This window comes from Pteropus alecto, unplaced genomic scaffold (assembly GCF_000325575.1).
Source record: "Pteropus alecto unplaced genomic scaffold, ASM32557v1 scaffold7, whole genome shotgun sequence".
Taxonomy (NCBI): Eukaryota; Metazoa; Chordata; class Mammalia; order Chiroptera; family Pteropodidae; genus Pteropus; species Pteropus alecto.
The window spans coordinates 4109182-4118572 of NW_006494614.1; positions in this window are offsets into that span (position 1 = coordinate 4109182).

Consider the following 9391-nt stretch of genomic DNA (forward strand, 5'->3'; position numbering starts at 1 on the left):
CTCTTTCCCAATCCCAACCCAGGGAAGCCTAACCAGTCTCCCCAGTTAGGAAGCGTCACTTCTCGTCACGTTTGATTGTTTCCTAAGCTGTTGTCTCTAGTGTCATTCCTCCTCCGAGGGAAGTTTAATAAAACGTCTACTTGGTAGAATGGTGAATAGGCCCAAGGAAACACCAGAAGCATATCAACTAAAAGCATATCAGTTATACATAGAAATAACCTAGATGAAAACTTGTATTCTCTTTGAGAGGAAGCGTCACTTCTCGTCACGTTTGATTGTTTCCTAAGCTGTTGTCTCTAGTGTCATTCCTCCTCCGAGGGAAGTTTAATAAAACGTCTACTTGGTAGAATGGTGAATAGGCCCAAGGAAACACCAGAAGCATATCAACTAAAAGCATATCAGTTATACATAGAAATAACCTAGATGAAAACTTGTATTCTCTTTGAGAAAGGGGATGGTGTAGATCTTTCATTTTTCATTTTATATCTTTCTGTAGTGCTTGTAATTTTTATGAACATGAATAAAATTTATATTAAAATGCATTTATAAATAAAATGTATCACTTTTTAGAACTGACCTGTAAAAATGGGCTTTATAATACATTAACTGGAAAGTAGTAGGCCTTATAGTCACAAAAAATTACTTAGACATTTTGGAAATCATGAAATTAACAGGCTACACTGGCAATGACATAAGTGTGCCTGCATGTACGCATGGAGTAGGTGTGAGGCTAAAAACCAAATAGATGAAAACACGTGTAAATGGATTCTATGTTTCTAACACATGGTCAACATAGACCCGAGATAACTACCTTTCAGCTCTGATTCCATACTCTTTCCTGGCCCTCTCCCTGTCTCTTTGGCTATAGTGACAAACCATCACAATATGTGGGTCAGAGTCTCCAAAATAGTCACATTTCTCTGGCTTCTGTTAAGCAGGAGAAACTGATTCTGGATCACTTCAGCAAGAATGTATTTTATTGGAAGGATACTGGTGGCTCAGAGAATAAAAGGACTGGTGGCAGGGGGGTGAGGTGGGGGAACCTGAATAACTAAGCTTTAAGAAGGGTCAGAAACCCAAATAATATTACTCTATCTGAGATTCAAATTCCCAGGAGAGTCAGTTAGCCCAGTCTAGGTCCTGACCCATGGCTCTGCTGGAAGAGGAGGTGGTGGGAGGTACGACAGAACCATATGGAATGCAATGGCAGGGAGTAGTTCCCAAAAGGAATAGCGAAGTTCCCTTACCTTAATAAGGGGCAAGGAATGCTGCACAGGCAAAAACAATAGCTATTCATTATCTTCATCTTTTAAAGGGAGACTTAACTGAAGAATTTTGTTACTATTTCCTTTTATTATCTCCTCTCCTGTGCTATTACTTGCTTCAAAACACATTTCAGGTGGAATCCGAATTATTTTATAACAAATTAATGAAAGTTCTTTGCAATGATAAAAATTCTCTTAAAAAGCGATGAATAACTCGCTAAATGTAAAGATGACATCTCAGAGACCTTGTTTAGAAAGTTCTCTCATGTCTAGGCTACCTATCGTGGAATTTAAATTGAATTTAAATGATACATCAAAATCTTACTTTCTAATGATACATCAAAATCTTACTTTCTAATCTTAGAACTGTGTGGGATCAATTTTCACAGAAAGTTCATCTCTATTTTACAGTAGTATAATGTAGATGAATGTACCTGATGCTTCTAAAATTCTAATTCCATGGCAGTAATGTATGAATTTAACCATGCCATTAAGAAAAAAAAATGTTAACTTCATTCATTAAAATCACCCTTTCATTCAAACTTAACTAATGTTTCCCAGGTCACATCAGCCTAAAGTAAAATAGGTCATAATAACTGTCAAAAATAACAAAAATATTTCTCCAGCTTCACCCACTTGAAGTTGTTTTAAAGATACTTTACTAAGGAGCTCTAATGACTCACCGATCACATCCTTGGTAACTCAGGAAACGGTCCTTTTGTTGCAGTAAGTGCTTAAGTGCTGCTTCCCTTGGTGCCTTGGACATCAGTTCTTTTGCTTTTACTTACCTTAAAAAAAAAAGTCTCCTTTCTTCTAGATGGACAGTTCTTAGGCAAAGACAATCTTGCCTCCCAGGGGACAAAATGTTTGGAGATATTATTGTTTTTTGTGACTGGAGAGAGAGGATGCTACTGGCATCTAGAGGGTAGACCCAGGGATGCAGCTTGAATATTCTGTAATACACAGGACAACTCCACACAACCAAGAATGTCTGATCCAAATGTCAATACCGGCATATTTTGGGTGGCATGTTTTGATCTCTTTCATAAGAAACTTGGACTCATATATACATAGTACTTTAAAGATTACAGAGCATTATTAATGCTTGCTCTTACTACTCGCAATTCTATGAGTATTATCTATCCCATTTTTTTCCTTTATGAATAAATACTCAAAATTTATCTAATTCACAAAAAACTCTCTTGCAGAATTTGGGAATGAAGCCCAGGTTTCCAGCTTCCAACCTCAGTGCCCTTTCCTTTAAGGTGCAACTGCTTCTAAGTGGAGGGAAGAATCACAAAGACATGCTAGGCCATTCCTTCTACTGAGATCTCAGAGTACCTGGTATGTATCCCTATCATCCATTGACATATTTTACCGAAGTTTTGGGGCATAATGTTCTTCAATCGCATAGATATTATTTCACCTATTTTTTTGGTCTCACTTTTTTGATATTTTTTACCAAGCCCAGCACAGGTATTAGAAAAGTACTCAGTAAATGCGTTAGGTGATGGATGGGTAGATGAATGGATGGATATGAGTTAAGAAGCAGTGAAATGCAAAACAGATTTAGGCACCATTGTAATTGAATTATACACTTTAGTAGAGGAACATTGAGAAACACCTTCAGTAAAGTAGATTGGAGCCAAATTATAGGAAGCTACGAATGCCAACCTAGGGCTTTTGTACTTTAGTCAGGAGGCACAGGTGACATTCATTCTTTCTCTTTAGGAGGGTCGACCTTCTAATGTTGTGAAGGAAGGTTCATTGTAATTGCCAGGATCGAGGGGCTAGGAACATAGCACATAATGGGAGACGAAGAGATGGAAAGAAGAGGAATAGTGTTGGGGCTATGCCTAGCTCACCCACTTGTCCCTCGTGAGGGGTGTGATGCAGGGTGACTGGACCGAGTGCCTGCTAAATGGGCACTGGTGCAGGGAGTTAGACAAATAAGTCTATTTGGAAAAGCTAGGTTTCTAATACCAGCAAAATCAAGCACAGCCAAGACCAAAGGGCCCCAGGTAGAACCACAATTAAGGCTGCAGAGTCAAGGATTTGGAGCCCACTGGATAAGGATCCAAAGGTAATCGGGTCCTTGGCAAGTGCAGAGGGACCTTGGTAGTACTTAATAGTGACACCCTTTTGTATTAATATCCTATTGCTGCATAAAAATTACACAAATGTAGAGGCTTGAAATGACACAAATTTATTATATTACAGTTCTGTAGGTTGGAAGTCCAGTATGTATCTCATTGGGCTAATCTAAAGATGTCAGCAGGGCTGAGTTCCTTTCTGGAAGCAATAGGAGAGAATCTGTTTCCTTGCCTCTCTGCCAGGTTCTAGATGTGGTTCCCATTCCTCTGCTCTGGGCCTTTCCACTACCTTCAAATCTAGTCCTAATCTGTTTCATGCTGCTATCTCTTTGGCTCACTCTCTCCGTCTTTCTCTTCTACTTTTGAAAACATGTGAGATTACATTGAGACCCCCCTGGATAATCTGGCATACTCTCCCTATTTTAAAGTCAGATGATTAGCACCCTTAATTCCATCTGCACCCTTAACTCCTCTTGCCATGTAAGGTAACATAAACTGAAGGGATTAGGACATGGACACTCTTGGGGGTCATTATCCTGCCTACTACAACCTTCCCCCTAGGGGAAAGTGTTGAACCTGGCCTTCATGATGAGAGCCCTCAATGCTGAAGTGCACATATACCGAAAGAAAGCCTGGAGAGGCAGACCGTTCTCAAAATCACCACTTTCTCTCAGAATTTTTTTCAGTCATGAACAGTTAACTCTTATGTTCTTAAGATGAACAATTATTCATGTTGTTGAAAATAAAGTTCACATAGTCCCAGTACCCACCCATCCAGACTGTGCTATGGTATACAAGCTTGCACTATTTGCCATCACCAAAGTAAGACTATTTACACCATGGAAATGAGTAAATACTATAAATAGAGGCTCCTTCCCCCCCGCCCCCCGCCCAGGAGAGTCAGGTATTATACATTTTCTATACCACTGGGTATACATAAATTTAAAAGTGAGCTCAGCAACAGTCAGGCTGGGACCCACATTACATTTCAAAGATCATTATCTACTGCAATTAGTCTGAGTCTCTGAGACAAAGATGCCAAGGCCAAATAGATCACTTTTGCCTAATTAGACTCTGCTTTCTAGTAGGATAAGCAGGATTCAGTTTATTAGTTGCCTGGGGTATTGCCAAGGCTAATCGAAATTATGATGTACCGAAACAGGGCAGGCATGTCGAGAAGGGCACACTTCATTAATAATACCTCCTAATCTTAGCAACAAGATGGATAGCCACAAACCCATGCTTGATGAGGGCTCCAGCACTTAAGAGCTCGTCAAGGAAGTGGAGAATTAGCAGAAGCAGATAGCAATAACACACTTGGATCATGTTATATCCATGTTCTTTCAGCCAACAAAAAATGTAAAATGAGACAATGGTTGCTGCTCCCATAGTCCGCACAGTTACCTTGGTGGGAAACTGTGTGTATGTGTGTGGTTACCTTGGTGGGAAACTGTGTGTGTGTGTGTGTGTACACGTGTAGGAGGTGGGGAAATGAGAGAACAGACAAATGAACAGGAAATTATAATGCAGGGTGACTGGTTCAAGGAGGTACTTAGGAGGTCACCTCACTGACATTTCTCAGGTCAGCAAGAAGTCCTGGATGAAGCGACATATAAACTGAGTCCAACAAGTAATACTAATGATAGCTAATATTGAGTACCTTCTGTATTTCAGTCAAGTCCTAAGCACTTAAGCACATTTTATTTCATTTAGTTCTTCTGACACTCATAAGGTACATATTATTATCTTCTTTTTACAAATAAACTGAAATAGCGCTAAGTTAAACAAACTTGCTCAAGGCCTTACAGTGAGAGGTAGAGCTGAGAGGGTAGGAGATAGCCATTTTAAGGCATGTTGGAGAGAAGGGAGTTCCAGTAAAGGGAGCAGCATAAGGAAAGACACAATAGGTTCCATAACATGAGGATGATTATTTGACTAAAGATGCAAGTGACAGGTGATGAAATATGGATGCTATGGAGAAAAGCCCAGACTTTATTGTGAAGGATTTGGTAAGCAGTGTTTATGTGTTTGGTTGTTAATCAGGGTCATGAGCAAGTTATCTTATTTTTAAGGAGTCATCAGCTTAGAAGCAGAGGGAGGAAAACCAGTGAGGAAGATGTGATCCAGGAAGGAGATAAGAGAGACTGAACATGGCTGATGTTGACGGGGTAAGATTTGAGGATGCTGCCCAGGTTTCTGCCTTAGACTCCTGGAAAGATGATGATGTGCGTCACCGAGATGGGGAACATAGGAGGAAGGGTAGATCTGTGGGGGAAGATAATGAGTTCGGGTTCAGAATGTCACATCTGAAAAGTGTAGGACAGGGGAGAGAAGGTATCTAGGAAGCAAATGGCTCTCTGGGTTTAGCCCTAAGGAAGCTAGAGTGACAGAATTGAGAATTATCAAGCCAAAGATGAAAATTGAAGCCAGTAATGGGATGATATTACCCAGGGAGACAGTATAGAGTGAGAAGAGCTAAGAGCTTATGACAAAGCTCTTATGAGGAAATCCATATTTAAGGGGCAGGTAGAGAAATGAGCACCACAAGGAAAGAAAAGAGCATCTCAAAAAGGGCATGGCCAACATTGTCAAATGAGACAAGGGGAGAAAGCATTTGTTGGGTTTAGCAGTCCAGGCTTCGTGGTATGCTTGGCAGTAGTTTCATTGATGAGGTAGAGATGAAAGCGTGTTGGCCATGGATGAGGCATGAATGAGAGGCATGGAAGTGAAAATAAGAAATGTAAACAGCTCTTTTAAGGAATTTGACTTCGACAAGAAAAGAGATACAGAGACAGTGTTGAGACTGTTTATTTATTTGTTTTCAAATTGGAGGAGTCTTGACCACATTTATATGCTGATGAGAAAGAAACTGGAGCGAGAGAGCTTATAGAGTAGACAATTGATGAAGAATTATTACAGGTAAAGAGAGTTAAGACCGATGAGAAGAAAACCAGGGGAGAGGGTGATCGCACTTGAGAGGTTCAAGATCCCTGAAGAAGTGGGAAGGAAGGGTCAGGCTACAAAACTGGTGGGCAGAAACCTCAAGACTTTTTTTCTTCACAAAAGACACCAAGATCTTCTAGAAAAAAGGTGAAGACATAAGAAACACCGCTCCAGTTTGGAGTGTATAAGCTTGTGGAGAGATGCTGCCTTTGGCTTGAAAGGCAAGTATATCAGCATGGCAGAGATATAGGCTTCATGAACCATGTCTATATCTTGAAGTTATCCTCATGGAATGAAAGCCCTATCTGTATCCTTGACTGGGAACACCTTTCTAAGAGGAACAGCTGATAAAACAAGAGCCAGCAACACCATAAGGCAGAGATTTTTAACCAGGGGTCTCAAGACTTAGTGCTGTCATTTCAGAATGCATGAAGGGGTTTTACAAACATCACACAAATTCCCTTCTGCTCCCTCTTTCCCCCACAAATCATCACCGGGAATAAAGAAAGATGAGGCTGATAGGAATCTATTTACACACAAGAAAACTCTTCTCACAAATATAATTTTTTGTAATCAGAGGGAAAGTAACAGAATCAGATTTTCTATCACAGCATTGCAAAAACTTCAGAATATAAAAGGAAATCTGGTACTAGCCATCACTATACCATAACCTTCACTAACATTGGTATAATACTGTTGGAAGGTGCTGGAAACAGTTGGTGTCATCCCTTAGGATATAAGCGAAACGATGGTGTGAAAAAGTGCATCGGTGAGTGTACTATTGGTAGCCTCGCCTGCTTCTCTCCTTGCTAAGCTGCGAGTGCTGGAAGCTGGACACTGTCATTCTGTAGGATGCAGGCACAGCTTCTCCATCACCCCTTTCTTCTGGTGGCAAAGGATCCAGTATAGAAGTTCACAGCAAAAGCTCCACATCCCTCTGACCTGCCTTGAAGAGGAGGACTGGGCCAGGAGCTTACGCTTTCTAAGCTATAGGCTTTCCCAAGCTGCACAGAGTGTCAAGGACAGAGCTGAGCATTAAGTGGGAATCTAAAGTTAGTGAATCGTGAAAAGTTCCCCAGAGAATCACATATCCAGAGAAGAACCAGTTATTAAAAGACAGCAACAGATGTCAGATATTTGAAAAATGGCTGATCAGAGCAGGAAGCAATATGTAAGTAGAGGACGTTTGGCTGAACACTGGAGAGTAGTGCTAGTTTTGATGGAGAATGATTCTACTTGTTCCCAGCAGTGAGGTATAGGGGAAGAAAATGGGAAGATGCCAATAGACTCGATATATCTCCAAGTTGTTTATATCAGGGGACATATAAGAAAAATAAGAGCTGAAAGGAAACAACATAACAGCTTTCCTAATATTTGATCAAGTGCCCAAGGAACCTCGATGGAGGGGCAAAAGTGAGTTTAAGGACAGGGCTCAGACTTAAGGCTAAACTGTAGCATCCTATGTCTCCTTCTCTGAATCTGCTTATTTGACTTCCAAGCCCGAAGTGTAAGACCTCACCATTAGCTAAAAGAAGACCCACTCTAAAGTCCACTCACTTGGGCCAGGGGTCCTTAATGTCAGGAGAGACCCTGACAAAAACCTCCAGTGCAGTATGCCTGGTAAGCATGAGGCACAGGCCCAGAAGCTACAATGCCTGCAAGGAGCTTTTGATTCCATCACTTACACTGTCATGTGAATGAATGCATGATGGAGGGCAATTAGCCAGCTGCTTCTTGGCTGAGGAGCTAGACTTGAGTGTGCAGAGTAGCTGGCCAGACCTGCCTGCTCCAGGAGGAAGACCAGGGCCCTTGGCAGGTCTGTTTTTTTGGGATGGCAGTTGGAAATACAAGAGAAAGAAAAATGTCCAGGCTTGGATCCTGCCCTTAGGGCCTAAAAACCTCACCCACAAAAATGTGGCCTATGTTTATCAGTTTATACTAGTCATTGTTCCTGCTTGGGGGAGACTAAAAATGAGGTGAAAAGAGGGGTTCCCTTCTTTGCCATAGGCAAGGAACAGACTGAGGCCAACTTTCTCCAAAAGGAAGAAAAGAAATGGGACCTTATTTGAACAAATAAAGCATTTAGTTAAACAAAAATAAAAATTTCCTAACTAGAAAAATATGTAATAGGTTGAATTGCTTTCCCCCGAAAGTCATCTCAGAATGTGACTTTATTTGGGAACGGCATCATTATAGATGTAATTAGTTAAGATGAAGTCATATTAGTGTAGGATAGGCTCCACGTCTAACATGATTGGTGTTCTTATGGAAAGGGGAAATTCAGACATAGACATGCACATAGGGAGAAAGCCATGTGAAGAAGAAGGCAGAGATGGGGCACTTCTAGAGGCCAAGAAACCAGATTGTCAGCAAACCACCAGAAACTAGGTGAGTGCCCTGGAACATGTTCTCTCCCACAGCCTCAGAAGGAAATAACCCTGCCAACACCTTGGCCTCAGATCTCTAACCTCTAGAACTTTAAGACAATAAATTTCTATTGTTTAAGCCAGTTCGTGGCACTTTATTATAGCAGCCCTAGCAAACTAATCTTGAATGTCAAAGCACTATCTGTACAGTTTTAAAAAGATACTTAAAAATAGTTGTCTTGGCCTTCTGAGCCACGCTTCTCTTGCTCAGGCCCCCTTCCACATCTGGAAGTATACTTTCCCTTCTAATAAAACTTTTCTTTTCACCTGTAAAAAAAAATAGTTGTCTTATTGTACTATTTATATAATTTACTGTATTCATTTTATAATACATATTCACATGTAACTAACCATGTAATATATAAATAACTAATTTCAGTAAGTGGTAGTATTTTAAATAAAGTAAGGAATTATTTATTCGGGACAGCACCTGATTGAGAGTCAAAGCTTGAGTCTTTTCTAACTTTACGTCTCCCTAATTTTATCAAGAAACTGTGCCAAATCTAATTTTTTCATGGTAATCCAGATTAAAATCATATTTCTATTAATATTGAGGATTTACCTAAAAGGCTTAAGGAATTACATGTGGAAATGCAGCAAAGATTAAGGAGTAAATCAGTAACTTCCATTAAGATACAATTGAGTTTTAAAATAAAAATTGTAA